The 14,301-nt window shown below is 40.5% G+C and overlaps 1 pseudogene; it reads left to right on the top strand.

Annotated features, from left to right (window-relative positions):
• The first annotated feature begins 9,614 nt into the window (after window positions 1-9,614).
• Window positions 9,615-11,604, top strand: LOC135236446 (extracellular calcium-sensing receptor-like; annotated as a pseudogene).
• The last annotated feature ends 2,697 nt before the right edge of the window (window positions 11,605-14,301 follow it).

Here is a 14,301-nt window from a genome sequence, read left to right as displayed (position 1 = left end):
GACTCCGAGCCCCCCAACTCTGTCCCACCCTACTTTCATCCTCAAATCACTGAACCCACATCCCCCTCTGCCAGTATAACGTTCACCAGAGATAAGAGCCTCCACTCTCCTCCAACCCCCTTGTCACACACACCCAGCCCTGCTCTTGAGCTTCCTTTATTTCTTTGTCATTATATTTGTCTGGTTTTCTCACAGCATATGATGTTGTAAGACAAACATGTTGATTGAATGCATTGAGCGCATACTTTGACATAAAACATTTTGTGTTACCTAAGCTATATTTGTGATTATAAATGGTGTGCATGTTATGATACTACGTATGCACTCATTTTACGTTGCTTTGGATAAAAGCATTTGCCAAATGAATGTAATAAAATGCACTAACATATAAAACATATGCAGTACATTTTAGGAAAGGACCACTGAATCATAAATAATGTTTACTACGTACAGTTGGAAAGTGTTTATTTATAGATATGATATTAAATGGCTGAAAAGTGTTCACTCTGTGTCCATCTGACTACGACAAAGACATGAAATGCTGTCTGTCAGAGACTCCATCTCTGAGTATTGGAGGACACTGCCCTCTGCTGGCTATTTAGTGCAATTTATTTTGCTCAGGAGAGGCAGGCCTTAAATTCTTCATGTTATTTATTTTGCCATGAAGGAAATCAGCATAGTAAATGAATATTATGACAATAAGTTATGATTTCTGGCTGCAACCAAATGTTTTTGGCTCTTTGAGTGTGTGGTTTGGTTTTTTAATTTTCTAATAATTTCTCAGAAGCAAATATGACAAGCGAAACTATGGCCATATCTGTTAAATCAGGGCTGCCCACCATCCTGTGGGTTTTCACCACAATGCTAACAAAGCACAACTCATTCAGCAGCTAGATATCTCATTGAGCTGCTAATTAGAATCAAGTGTGCCAAATTAGGGTTGTAATGAAAACCTACAGTAGGTCTCCAGAACAGGGTTGACATAGAAATGGGGTCATTTTTCATATTTGCCACCACAGATTATTTTGTAATATCACAAGTCATGAAATATACCGCACAATCTAAACTATAATGAACTGTGATCTTCATCTTGGTTTAAGTTAGCCTTCAGCAGTCACAAAGGCAGAATCATAGGCTGTTTGCCACAAACGTATAAAGCCCACCATTTTTGTACTTAAACTCAATCTTTCTGTTTAAAAAAAAACAAAAAAAAAAAACAATACCTCTCTTCCTTTGTATCACAGGTATTGAGGCACGCACCTTGAAAGCGGTACCTTGATAGTAATGTTTGCTTACCATATGAAATGCACTTAGGATAAAAGCTTCTCTCAAATGATTGCAATGTAAACTGTGAAGCCCTCGTGTGGTGCAAAGCTAAAACAGCATCAAGAGGCATGTGTTTTCTGAGGATATTCTGTCTGAAACACTGTACCCTGAAGTCTGTGGTTCCATCTATTATTATTTGCTCTATTGCAAATGTACAATATAGATACAGATTTTTACACCTATATTCTCAAACATTTGTCTGCCCATAATCAGATAAGTGCTTTTGGACGAGATCCTCCTCAGTCCCTTAGTACTAGCATTTGCACAAACCATTCATATTTTTTGTGAGAAATTACACTGAGTACAAATTTACAGGAGAGGATCTTGCATGCAAAAGGAGCTAATGTTTAGCCTGGGGTTGAGATTTTTGCACTGAAAGTTTATTATAATAATCTCTTTTGCAATGTTTATAAGTGGTTTATAATTGGTTTATTTATCCCTATTACATTACATTACATTACATTTATTTAGCATTCACTGCCAGAAACCATAGCTGTAAGAGAGTGGCTAGGGGAAAGACAGGAATATGTCTGTATTACCAAAGACTTACTTCCCCATAATATACCTCAATCATGATGGATGTGTTTTGATATAATTTAGATGGAACAGCAGTGAAGGACCTGTTATAAATGCATAAAATCTATTTTTCTCCTTCAAAAATAATATGTTGTGTTTCTGAAATGGGAGCTAAGAGACAGAGGTGCTGCAGGCTGCATCTGTACAATGTTACTTTAATCACTGAATAGCTGCCCCTGCCTCACAACAGGGCTAACCACTCCCTGTCTAGTAGATTAATTATGATGCAACATCACAGCTGAGGTTACGTCTCCTGCACACCCATTGCACAGAAGTCATTACTTAAGAGAGAAACAGTTACCTGTCTTCACATGCCAAATTGGCTCCACTACACCTGAGCCCATTCCCCCCAGGTCACAAGTAAATTGGGATTTCTGGGGCAGTACTCCCACTTCACCACCCTTCCCTCCCACCGCGTTCGATGGGCTGCTGTTAATTAAAATGTCACTTCTGGCTAGTCCAAAATAACATATGTCCCACAGGTGGTGTAGCTGAGCTCACGTTCATAAACAAGACACCATGGGGCTCCTGGGCCAGTTATTTTTTTGCCTGACATAGTGTTAACTGGTGATGTCACCAGAAAAATCTTTTGGTTTGCATATCTCACAATTGTTTTCTATTTTCTTCAGATCAGTGTTCATTCTAAATGAGGGGAACCCAAATAGTACATTAGATAAAGGGTGTCAAACCCAGGTTCTGGAGGGCCGCAGTGCCTGCATCTGCAGTTTCCTTTCAATGAACTCAGGCCTTGAAACCAAGTTTGCAGATTCTTTATCAATTGCTGACTTAAATGAATTGCTGGTGCTAATAAACACTGAAAACCAGCAAACACTGTAACCCCCAAATACTTGACACCCATGTATAATATTGAATTGTGAATGTGAATCTCTAGGTATGATTATGGAAAATGGCCACATGCAAAAGTAAAAACAAATGTTTTTTTTGTTTTATTTAATCTTGGAAATTTATTACAGGATTTAACAGTTGGAAGACAGAAGCGGAAATGATTTCAACACAACTGTGAGGTGTCATTATCATTGCTTATTGATATCTCACAGATGTTGATAAAGTAAAAAGAATTAAAATCTTGAACACAAATTAACTTTGAAGCTCATCAGCTTTGTTTCTTTGGTCTGAATGCCATTCCCCCCAACAGTGTGTAGCATTCTTTATCATTTCCTTCAAATTATTTTAAGGTAAAAAGTGACATTTCCAAACATTTTTCTCCCAGGAAAGGATATCATGTAAGCCAATCATTTGCATATTAAACAAATGACGTAGTTCAATATGTAGGTGTAAGGCACATGATTTAAATATGTTTCATTTAATTATTCAGCAGACGCAAGAAATGTGGTGTTTAATCTTAAGTATGGAGACCTGTACAAGGTTCAATGAAGAATTATGACACATTAATTTACATTACATTCACTTAACCTCATACATTAGTGTTTGTCATGATTAGGTACTATCATCATAATACAGTGCTTAGCACCACAAGTCAGTGTACCCACGTACTATAAATTAAGGCATATTGTTATATCCTCAAACATTATTTATTATTATTATTATTATTATTATTGTTGTTGTTGTTGTTGTTGTTTATTATTATTATTATTATTTATCTCAGTGGTTGTTGGTTGTGGTTGTGTGTGTGTGTGTATGTATGCGCCTGTGTGTTTCATCTTCCGTCCCTGCTTCTCAGCTTCAGGCTCTGGCTCCACCCCCTTCCAGCCCCCCCCCCCCCCCCCCCATGTCTCTTTGTGTGCCTGCTGCGTCTGTCGCTTCCCCTCTTACTCCATCAGGTGGCTCTGTCCTTCCACTTTTCAAATCAGCTGTTGATGGGGATCTTAAGTTGACTCCTTTTCACATACAAAAGGAGATAGTATAATAAACTTAGTATAATAAAACCATTGGACAAGACCTGCCCAGAGTTCCTATTTATTTGCACACTCTCTGACATTCTCTCTGACATGTCTATATTCGGGTACATGCTCACTGGGCAGTATTTGAAAAAAAAAATGAAAAAAAGAAACCTGAAAACTGAAATGAAATAAAAATACACTATTACTTCATTACTGAACAACAAGACAACTAAGTCTAATTAAGAAAAATATACCTTAAAAAAAATCAGAAACAAAAACAAATTTGCACCACATTGCACAATTAATTCTGATAATTTTAATGGATTTGCACATGCGCTGGTCTTTTCCTCAGAGGTAAAACTGTCCTTTCAAAGTCTTGCTAAATCAGCAGTTATATTTGCAATTTGCATGTTGGCTTTAGACCAAGCACCATGATTTTTTAAATAGAGCCCTGTACCACAAATTACATTTTAAAGACTTTGTGTATCACAATACAACATTTTCTCCCTCCTTTTTACCTTTTAAATGTTGTTGTTCCCTTAATTAAATGAGAATGTCTATAAATTATAAATATAATGATTGATATTGTGGGATGTCTAGTTTTTAGATTACCACCTTGAGAAACAGGCTCTGTCTGTTTTTTTCCCACTGGCGTGGAAAGGAATGTCTTTGGCAGTTAACGCCATGCTGGAGGTTTTTTAAATGCAAACAAAGCTGGGGTGTCTTGGAGACTTTTGATACAATTGACCATGGAATACTCCTGGACAGACTCCAGGCCTGTGTTGGACTTCATGGACAGGCACTTGCATGGTTTGGTTCATACCTCTGTGACAGGAAACAGTTTGTCAAATTAAAAGAAGATGAGTCCAGCTCCTCAATAATGAAATACGGTATTCCACAAGGATCAGTACTAGGACCAGTACTCTTCTCGCTATATATGCTACCACTTGGCAATATTATCCGGGGACATGGCGTAGAGTTCCACTGTTATGCGGACGATACCCAGATTTATATTTCAATGAAACCTGGCGAAGCACTGCCGCTTTCACGGTTAGAGGCCTGTATTGTAGATATTAAGGTTTGGATGCTTTCAAATTTTCTGCTCCTAAATTCAGACAAGACTGAAATGTTGGTTTTAGGTCCCAAAATATTAAGGGAGAAATTGTCTACTCTCACCTTAAACTGTGATGGTTGTTTGGCTGAACCTAATATGGTCGTTAAAGACCTTGGTGTCACCATTGATCCTGATCTATCTTTTGACACCCATATAAAAAACACATCCAGAATTGCCTTCTTTCAGCTGCGCAACATAGCTAAAATTAGACATTTCCTGTCAGTCGAGGATGCTGAAAAATTGATCCATGCATTTGTTACGTCTAGGTTAGACTACTGTAACGCCCTGCTTTCTGGCTGCCCTAATAACTCGTTAAAGAGTCTCCAGCTTGTGCAGAATGCAGCTGCTCGTATCCTGAGCAGAACTAAGAAGTATGAGCACATTACACCAGTACTAGCGTCGCTTCACTGGCTACCCATTAAGTATAGGATAGACTTCAAGGTTTTGCTCCTGACTTTTAAAGCTCTGCATGGACGTGCACCTGTGTACATATCGAACCTGCTCCTACCTTATAAGCCCACAAGGTCACTCCGATCTCAAGACGCAGGCTACTTGGTAGTCCCAAGAATTTCCAAGAACCTAAAAGGTGGTAGGGCTTTCTCCTACAGGGCCCCACTACTGTGGAACCAGCTTCCATTATTTATAAAGGAGTCAGACACAGTCTCAATATTTAAATCTAGATTAAAAACGCACCTCTATGCTCAAGCTTACAATCAGTTATAGTCTGGAGACAGGGTGCGAGAAGCCTGTAGCCATAGAGCTTTCTAGGTGGCAATCCTTTCCTTACTGTCACCTGTCAATCAGCTGTGACCCGACTTTACATGGGCTGGCTCTTGATAGGCGGGTATGGTTGTCTACCCCTCATGACTGCATGGGCTCTCCATCCCTGTCCTAGTAGATATGCAGCCATATTCTACTCCTGGCGGCGTCCCACAATACATAGCACTGGCACTTACTCACTGTCTGGTATATTGCAAATCCCCTAACTGCTGTTTCCACCCTCTTCCCCACGCTGCCGGCGGGGCTCTTGCCCCAACCCTCGAGAGTGCTTCGAGAGTCGTCTGGTCTCCCCCACCTCTGCGGTCCAGCCCCTCCTTCGTCATTGCCTCCACCCTGCCCACATCTGCCGCCACCTGCTGTTCCCCATCACCGCCACCTGGCCCCACCCATCATCTGAGCCACATCACTTATCATATCTTCTGCATAAACTGGCTGACATGCTGGTCACCAGTCGGCACCCTGAGCCGACCAGAGGAGGATGGGTTTCCCCCTTGAGCCTGGTTCCTTCCAAGGTTTCTCCCCATCTGCCACAGGGAGTTTTTCCTTGCCACTGTTGCCTTAGGCTTGCTCCTGTGGGGGTTTAGGCTAGGGCTGTCTGTAAAGCGTATTGTGACAACTGTTGTAAAATACGCTATATAAATAAAATTTGATTTGATGATTTGATTTTGACTTTTCTCTCCTTTGAAAGTATTAGGACTTTATCACCTTCCGAAAGAGACATAGGATACCTAAACTATGGACACAGAGACCCAGCTGACTAAAGAATGCCCTTAAAGAGCTCATCTTCCTTTTAAGTTTGAATGCAGTCTGTGACATATAATTGACATTTGATCGAAAATTTTAATGTCTACATAGAAAATTGTTGTTGATGCCTGCTAACTGCAATCTACATTTTTCAGAGCAGTTTCAATTTCAAGCAGAAACCAAGGTGGTGCTATTCCACACCTCAGGCAAGTAGCACAGCCATGTTGCCCCTCTGTCTCTCAATTGTTCCCCCTCCCTCGTAGAAACTTTTAAAAATGCAAACTTTTCTTTACAAAAGTCGCTTTTCCACCGCATGGTACCGGCTGAACTCGACTCAACTCTATTCAACTTTTTTGGTTTTCCATCGGGCAAAAGTTGTGAATAGTACCTGGTACCTGGTATTTTTTGGTATCACCTCCATGGAGGTTCCAAAGCGAGCTGAGGCGATAACTAAATGGTGACGTGAAAACACTACAGACCACTGATTGGTCAGAGCAACGCGTTTCATGCGGCATTGCTAATGACGACCAGCTACATTGACGGGTACTATCTGCAGTGGAAAAGACAGTACCTGGTACCAAATGCGAGTAGAGTCGAGTCGAGTTGAGCCGGTACCATGTGGTGGAAAAGCAGCTTAAGAGAGTTTTTTGGGTGCTGAATATCAGCCAGTTCAAATCTGTTGTGGTCGATATTCGGGGGTATCTGCTGTTGGCATCAGAGTAAATGGTAAATGGTAAATGGACTGCATTTATATAGTGCTTTTATCCAAAGCGCTTTACAGTTGATGCCTCTCCTTCACCAGAGCAGTTAGCGGTTAGGTGTCTTGCTCAGGGACACTTCGACACGCCCAGGGCGGGGATCAAACCGGCAACCCTCCGACTGCCAGACAACCGCTCTTACCTCCTAAACTATGTCGCCCCAGGAATCTGAACTTTGCATCTGGGCCTTGGGCTTATTGGTGTTTGGTGTGTGCAGGGTTTGACATTTTTGTCTTAGAGCTCATCTGGAATTTTTATATTTTCACCTGCCTTTTTGGAATATTTGGGTGTCTTTTGAGCTCTGATCTTGGTTTCCTTGGGACTTTAGGAACAGGCTGTGGTTTGATATTTTTATTCATTCCTTTCTTTTTTAACTGAACCTGTCCATGTCTGTAACATGTGTTGTTTAAGGTAGCATATCTTTGTTTTTTGATTATACGTTGCATATTGTTGTAACTTAAATTTATTATTAGTAATCTGGTTATGAATTGTACATTTTGACAATGGCTGATCCAGATTGCTCTGCCTATTAACACATATCTTTAATAGTAATTTAATCATTTAATATCTTTAATAATAATTACAAAATTAAATCAAATAAATATACATTATGTTGGATAAGTGAGATGTTTTAACTGTTGATCCACTTGTGTTTGGTATTCAGAGTGTTTGACGTTAAACAGAGGTGTTAACTGTTCAAACTGCTGGATTCAGAACATAAAAACATTGTACTCCATCATCACTGTGATAACAATATTGTTGCAGATCACAATGTGTGGTTATTAAATGTACATTACATTTGCAATAATTTATCCCTCTATTTATAAAAACTGAAGCGGTAGATATGCACACTATAACTTTCTGAGCTCTCTGTGGGGTCCCAGGGAGGTGCAGGTGCAGTCTCAGTGCAGCATTAGGGGAGATGAGTCCCTCAGCGGTGTGAAGCAGCAGCGCTCTACTGGCTGTCTCTACAGCAGCCACACACTGCCTTAATGAGCTGTTCCCAAACATGAGCACCACTTATTACACAAAGCAACCCTTAATGACTCATTAACCTTCAGGTTTAGTAGCACTACTGAGAGTCTTTTTCTGCTCTGTGCAGCAGGCAGGGAGAGAGGGACCTGCAGGCAAGAGTGTAAAGCACTACAATTGGGGCACTAGAATTCCAGAATTCCTCCACCTCACCCAGCCCACCCCCCCCCTCCCTTTCCACTCAGGAAATACGATATATGGCCATAGAAACCAATTTCATGAAGCTCTTTATGAACGGTTGATGTTGTTTCCACAGGTAGTTTGGCACTTTTTAGTGAATGTTGGAACCGAGGGCAGATGATTTTTATGCACTACGCTCTTCTGCAGTCAGCGGTCCTGTTCTGTGTGCTTGTGTGGCCTACCACTTTGTGGCTGGAGCTGTTGTTGCTCCTGTACATTTCCACTTCACAATAACAGCACTTGACAAACTGAACTGCTGGAAAGGTGGCATCCTCTGGAAGTCACTGAGCTCTTCAATACAACCAATTCTACTGCCACTGTTTGTCACTGGAGATTGCATGGCTGTATACTTGATGTACTTTATGCACCTGTTATCAGTGGCTGAAATTGGCAAAACCACTAATTAGAGGGGGTATCCACATACTTTTGTAAATGTAGTGTATGAGTGACTTTTGTGTCAGTGAGAGGTACATTAGTGTATATGAGCATTACTTTGGTGTGTGAGGTAAAATTGTGTATGTAAGATATGTAAGTACATGTATGTAAGTACATGAAAGCAACTTTTGTGTATGTGAGTGTGTGTGTGTGAGGCAAAATAGTGTACATGACTGTGCCATTTGTGCATGAGATGTAAATATGAATTATGGCTTACATGGCCCCTCATATTAAATCACCACTGCTAGCAACATATCTTGGATCTTCATTCTTGTACAGACATTCACACAAACACACACAAACACACACACTCACATACACATTGTGCCTTCAACTGCGTACCTTCAGTGAAAAACACATACTGAATAGGTAATGTGTCTGTGACACTCAATTTCCTGGGTTTATTCTTGTCACATCCCTCTTCCAGTAACTGGACTGCACCATGTTGTTTGTGACTCAAACACTAAATAGGGCAATTCTGTAAGGGAAAGCAGTGGAGAGGTGAGGGGTCTGCTGTGGAAAAACATGTTGAAGACAAACAGCACTCAGAGCACATTAGAGAGGGAGTGACATTACCAGACTCCAGGGTCTTCTGAAATGATTACCTCCAGATAAAGAACAGGGTGGTTTAGTTCTCTCCCTTTGGGTTGAGGCCCCAACCATTAACTGGGTTCCATCAGCGTTTAAACAATTACTGCACTGACACTTTGTTTTTGTGCAGTGCAGAAACGTAAGGAAGCCCAACATAAGGAAGCCTCCCTCGTCTTCAGTGGGAGACCTCAGAACCCGCTCCCTCATCATGTCATTGGTCCTTGGAGCTGTGTGTGGGATGGCAGCACCCTCTTGCAGGTTTCTGGAGACTTTCATGTCTCAGAATTTGTATAAGGAGGGTGACGTGATCATTGGAGAACTGTTCCCTGTTCATTTACAACCACCTGAGCCAAACCTGGACTTCACACAAGGAGTAACACCTTTGCGGTGTCAGAGGTGAGCGCATAACTCTTAAGCTGGAAATTAACCTGTGTCAATATATGCGAATGGTTATCTATTTCTGTGAATATCTGCCTAGATATACCTGTAAATACTTTATTTGTGTACAGTCCATGCTTATGTGTGTGTCTGTGTATGTGTGTGTGCAGTACATTCACAGATCTTCTATATGAATTTATTAGTTGATATATGCTAGCATCTACAAGTTCTAGCTTTCTAGCTTGGTCTTTACCTCCTTCCCATCGCTTTCTCTGTCTCTCTATCTCTCTGTGTCTCTCTGTCTCTCTCTTTCTCTCTCTCTCTCTCTCTCTCTTTCAGGTTTCTATCTACCCCATACCTTTGGCTGCAGACTATGATCTTTGCAGTGGAAGGGATAAACAGAAGCCCCCAGCTGCTGCCCAGTCTCACTCTGGGGTATGCCCTGGCTGACACCTGTTTCGCAGAGAGAACAACATTAACTGCTGCACTGGGGCTGGTAACCGGGAAGGACTCTGTCGTTACGAGTGCCAAGTGCGGCCGCACTCCCAGGGTGCCTGTCATCGTTGGTGATGCCCGCTCTTCAGGATCTATTGTGATCGCTCACACAGTGGGAGTCTTCAACATCCCCATGGTGCGCAATGGAAAAGCAGCAGCAAATCAGTGATCATTAAAGAAACTCATTATGACTCCTATCCCTCCTAATCCCCAAATGTGCTCAGAAAGAATATAGGATAGACCCATTTTCAAAATGTTCTCTTGTATTTTCATTGACATTGTATGATGCTGTGTTTGTTTCTTTTGAATGTTTTCTGGAAATTAACTGGATGTGTCAGGAGCAGCATTTAGCTGACATTTAGCTGGTGTGTGATCTTTGTGCTTCCCCAGGTGAGCTACTCTGCAATATGCGCTTGCCTTGGAGACCGCCAAAAGTATCCAACATTCTTCCGCACTGTGCCCAGCGATGCCTTTCAGGCCAGGGCCATGGCACACATGCTACGCCTCTTTGGCTGGACCTGGGTGGGGGTGGTAGTGGGAGACGAGGACTACGGCATGTCTGGGATCCAGCATCTGCTGGAGGAGCTGCAGAACTCTGAGGTGTGTGTGGCCTTTTCTGAGGTCATCCCCAAAGTCAACTTGGAGAGGAGTATGCTACGCATCATGGAAACACTCAGGCATTCCACAGCCAAAGTCATTGTCACTTTTGCCATTTCCTCAGACATGTATGCTCTGCTGAGGGAAGTGGTGAGACAGAACATCACCAACAAGCAGTGGATCGCCTCAGAGTCATGGAGTACCACCATCGCCATTGCTTTGCTCAAAACCTGCCCTCACTGGGTGGCACTATAGGATTTGCTTTGCGCAAGGGAAACATTCAGGGTCTCAGGTCTTTTCCCACCAAGTTAAAGTTACAATCTCGAAGATTTCCGTTTCGTTCTCTTTGGCGGTACCAATGGCGAGAAGCAGTAATTGCAGGTGTGTTTTTGGACCTCACTTCCCATAGATCCAACCGGATCCAACCAGTGTCGCCTGTGTGACGTGACACTTACTATTTACTGAATAAAAAATGGTTGTTATAAAAGTAACGTTATGTACATACTCATTCATTGTCTAACATTAGGCTAACTTAAGCTGTCTTTACACTGCCGAGCCGGGTTAAAATGCTGTAGCAGACCTGGGGTAGAATTAGTGATGATCAATTTCCACAAACGTTCTTTATCCACCTTTTGCCCTGTATGAACATCTTTACACTGCAGAGAAGAATTTGCGGGATTCGCTGTGGCTCGTGCAATTATGTATCTCGCGCACAATAAACAGTCTTTTTCGCGAATGATTGTTGTGTGATATTTTTGAAACAACTGCCTTGCAAAATGTTACCCCTGGTGTTTCTGGTTTTGCTAGCTAAACTGTTTGCTGAGCTGGGTGTTAAATTAGCAATCAGAACAAGAAGAATAAAACAAAAACAAAGGAGATTTAATCAAAAAAGGGCATCAAGGCTGAAGGAACTTATGAGGAAGCGTAATAAAATAATAACAACGCTGATCTATACTGCCGTATTCTTTTATTTAGTTTTCTCTGGCTTGACATCTTTACACAGAAATCAGACCCGGCTCTGCTCCACCTATACCCTGGCTTTATTCCAATCATTTTAATATATTGATGAACTTGATGGCAATGTAAATAACGGTAACGTTAAGACCAGTTCAGATCAATGATTCGCAACGAGACAAAACGGTTTTAGAATGTTGCAGAGAAAATTGCAGCGGTGTGAACTGGTTAGTTGCAGAGCATCTGAAGCCGTTGCCTGGAGTCTCAAAAGACCCACCTTGCCAAATCGCCAAGTGCAGTTTTAGAACGTTTACAATCAGACGTCTTGGAATTTTGCAAGTTCCATCCAGTCTCGTTGGGAATCATTGATCTGAACTGGCCTTCAGTTAGCTACATTGCAACGTTGCAACAAGGTAGCATTGCAAGGTAGCGTTAACTGTGCAAATAGATATGTAATTTAGTAAAGTTACATTGTAATCAAATGTAATACGAAATCTACATCAACAAATAATATGACCTCATGTTTCCCAAAAACTTTTTAGGGTTCCATAACCCCCCCCCCCCCATTTTCTCTGTTATTGTAACGCTAGCAGACACCGGAAAAAACAGTACACCGCTCACACAGTTAAAGAGCGAGCCTGTTGCCTTAGCTCCGCCTATCCTCTCTGGCAGACCAACCACTCATGGGTGATGGAAAACGCGTCACTAACTATGCGCCGCTTGTGATTTTTTCCTGGGAATGTCGCCACAGACACCCAGTTCTTTAATCATAAATTATAATAATAATAGTAATATAAATTAATATAATAATAGGCTCAATCACCATTGTGTTACCTAATTCGGCGATAGATAGTGAATTGACAGACATTTATTTTAATGAAAATCTTCGAGATTATTACTTTAAAGCCCACGGATTTGTCCTCTGACCCCTTCAAGCAGGAATTCTGGGAGATGATGTTCGGTTGCTCTTTTAGAAACAATTCCACACCATCTCTATCAGCCAGGCCTCAATGCACAGGGTCTGAGAGCTTGGAAAATGTTGAAAGTATTTATACTGACCTCTCCCAGCTGAGAACCACTTACAGTGTGTACAAGGCTGTGTATACCATCGCACATGCCATTCACAACATGCTGTCCTGCCAACCAGGAGATGGCCCCTTTGAAAATGGGGGGTGTCCAGATGTCACCAACCTCCAGCCCTGGCAGGTAAGAGTAAGCACCAAAACGTAATAAGTATCAGTATAAAATAACACATTGAGTAGAACTGAAACATAGTATATATTCATAGCTCATGAATAAGGCATTTCTTAAAAGCATACACAGTAAAATGTCCCGTGTTAATTCAGCTCACTTGTTATCTGTGTTAAATTGTGTTATTGGTTAAAAGTTGAATAAACACTGGGCATTTTACTGTGTGGTGATCGTTTGTAAAACAGTATTATTTTTAAAAACTACTTTTTTGGATGATTAAATTATCTCCAGAATATCAATCAATTCTGGCTCATATTGAAGTTTGATTATTCTTTCTAAAAAAACCACTTAAGTTAAAATATATATTACAATTTTAAATGTTGAATTAAATGCCAGTAATGTTCACAAAAATTATATTTGATATATGTACTTACCTGCCTTTAGGATGCTCATACAAAATTTGTTTACACCAAACAGAATGACATCTGTGGTCATTTTTCTTAACATACTATTTTTATGCTTTAGTCAAATATGTTTCATTTATTAACATTTTCTGTGTATGGCTTGGTTATTAATATTCCCTATTATATATACTCTCCCTGAAGAGATGCATGTTTTTCATAATGCCTCACTAATTCTAATTCTATTTTTTTGTTTATTATCTTAACTGATGCATTTATTTAATGATAATGATTGAGTTAAAACAGAACTTGATGTCTACTATTGTTTATCTATTAATAAACATTGTTAGTGAAGTATTTAATGTATTTTGTAATAACTTTTGTATGTATTTTGTTCTGCAGTATAAAACATGCAATATGATGTTTAAAATATTTATTTATAATTTCAATGGTTTTGCTCAGCATTTACTTCTCAGGTTCTTTTAGTTTATTTTAGTTTAGTTATTTGACAATTCACTTTAAAAGGACAATTACATGGTTGCAAACACCAATGTACATGCACAAGGCTCTAATATTGAACATTCACTGTTCAGCTTTCTCTCCAGAGATTTTTTGTTCAGTCTTACATAACTTCATGTAAATAGCTTTAATATTAAATTGCCATTCACTTGGCAATACAGTTTTAATAGTTTTCATTTTTCACCATTCTTTGTTCAATTTAGTTAAACATTGTTGGAAATCCTGATCTTCCCAGTCCTGGAAGATTCTCCACTACCTCCATAACATCAACTTCACCACACCTGTGGGGGAGACTATCCACTATGATAAGAACGGCGAACCACCAGCCGCTTATGACATCATTAACTGGCAAGTGGGGACACAGGGGA

This window comes from Anguilla rostrata, chromosome 12 (assembly GCF_018555375.3).
Source record: "Anguilla rostrata isolate EN2019 chromosome 12, ASM1855537v3, whole genome shotgun sequence".
Lineage (NCBI taxonomy): Eukaryota > Metazoa > Chordata > Actinopteri > Anguilliformes > Anguillidae > Anguilla > Anguilla rostrata.
The sequence above is the reverse complement of the archived record's forward strand: the minus strand, read 5'-3'. Positions and strand labels throughout refer to the sequence as shown.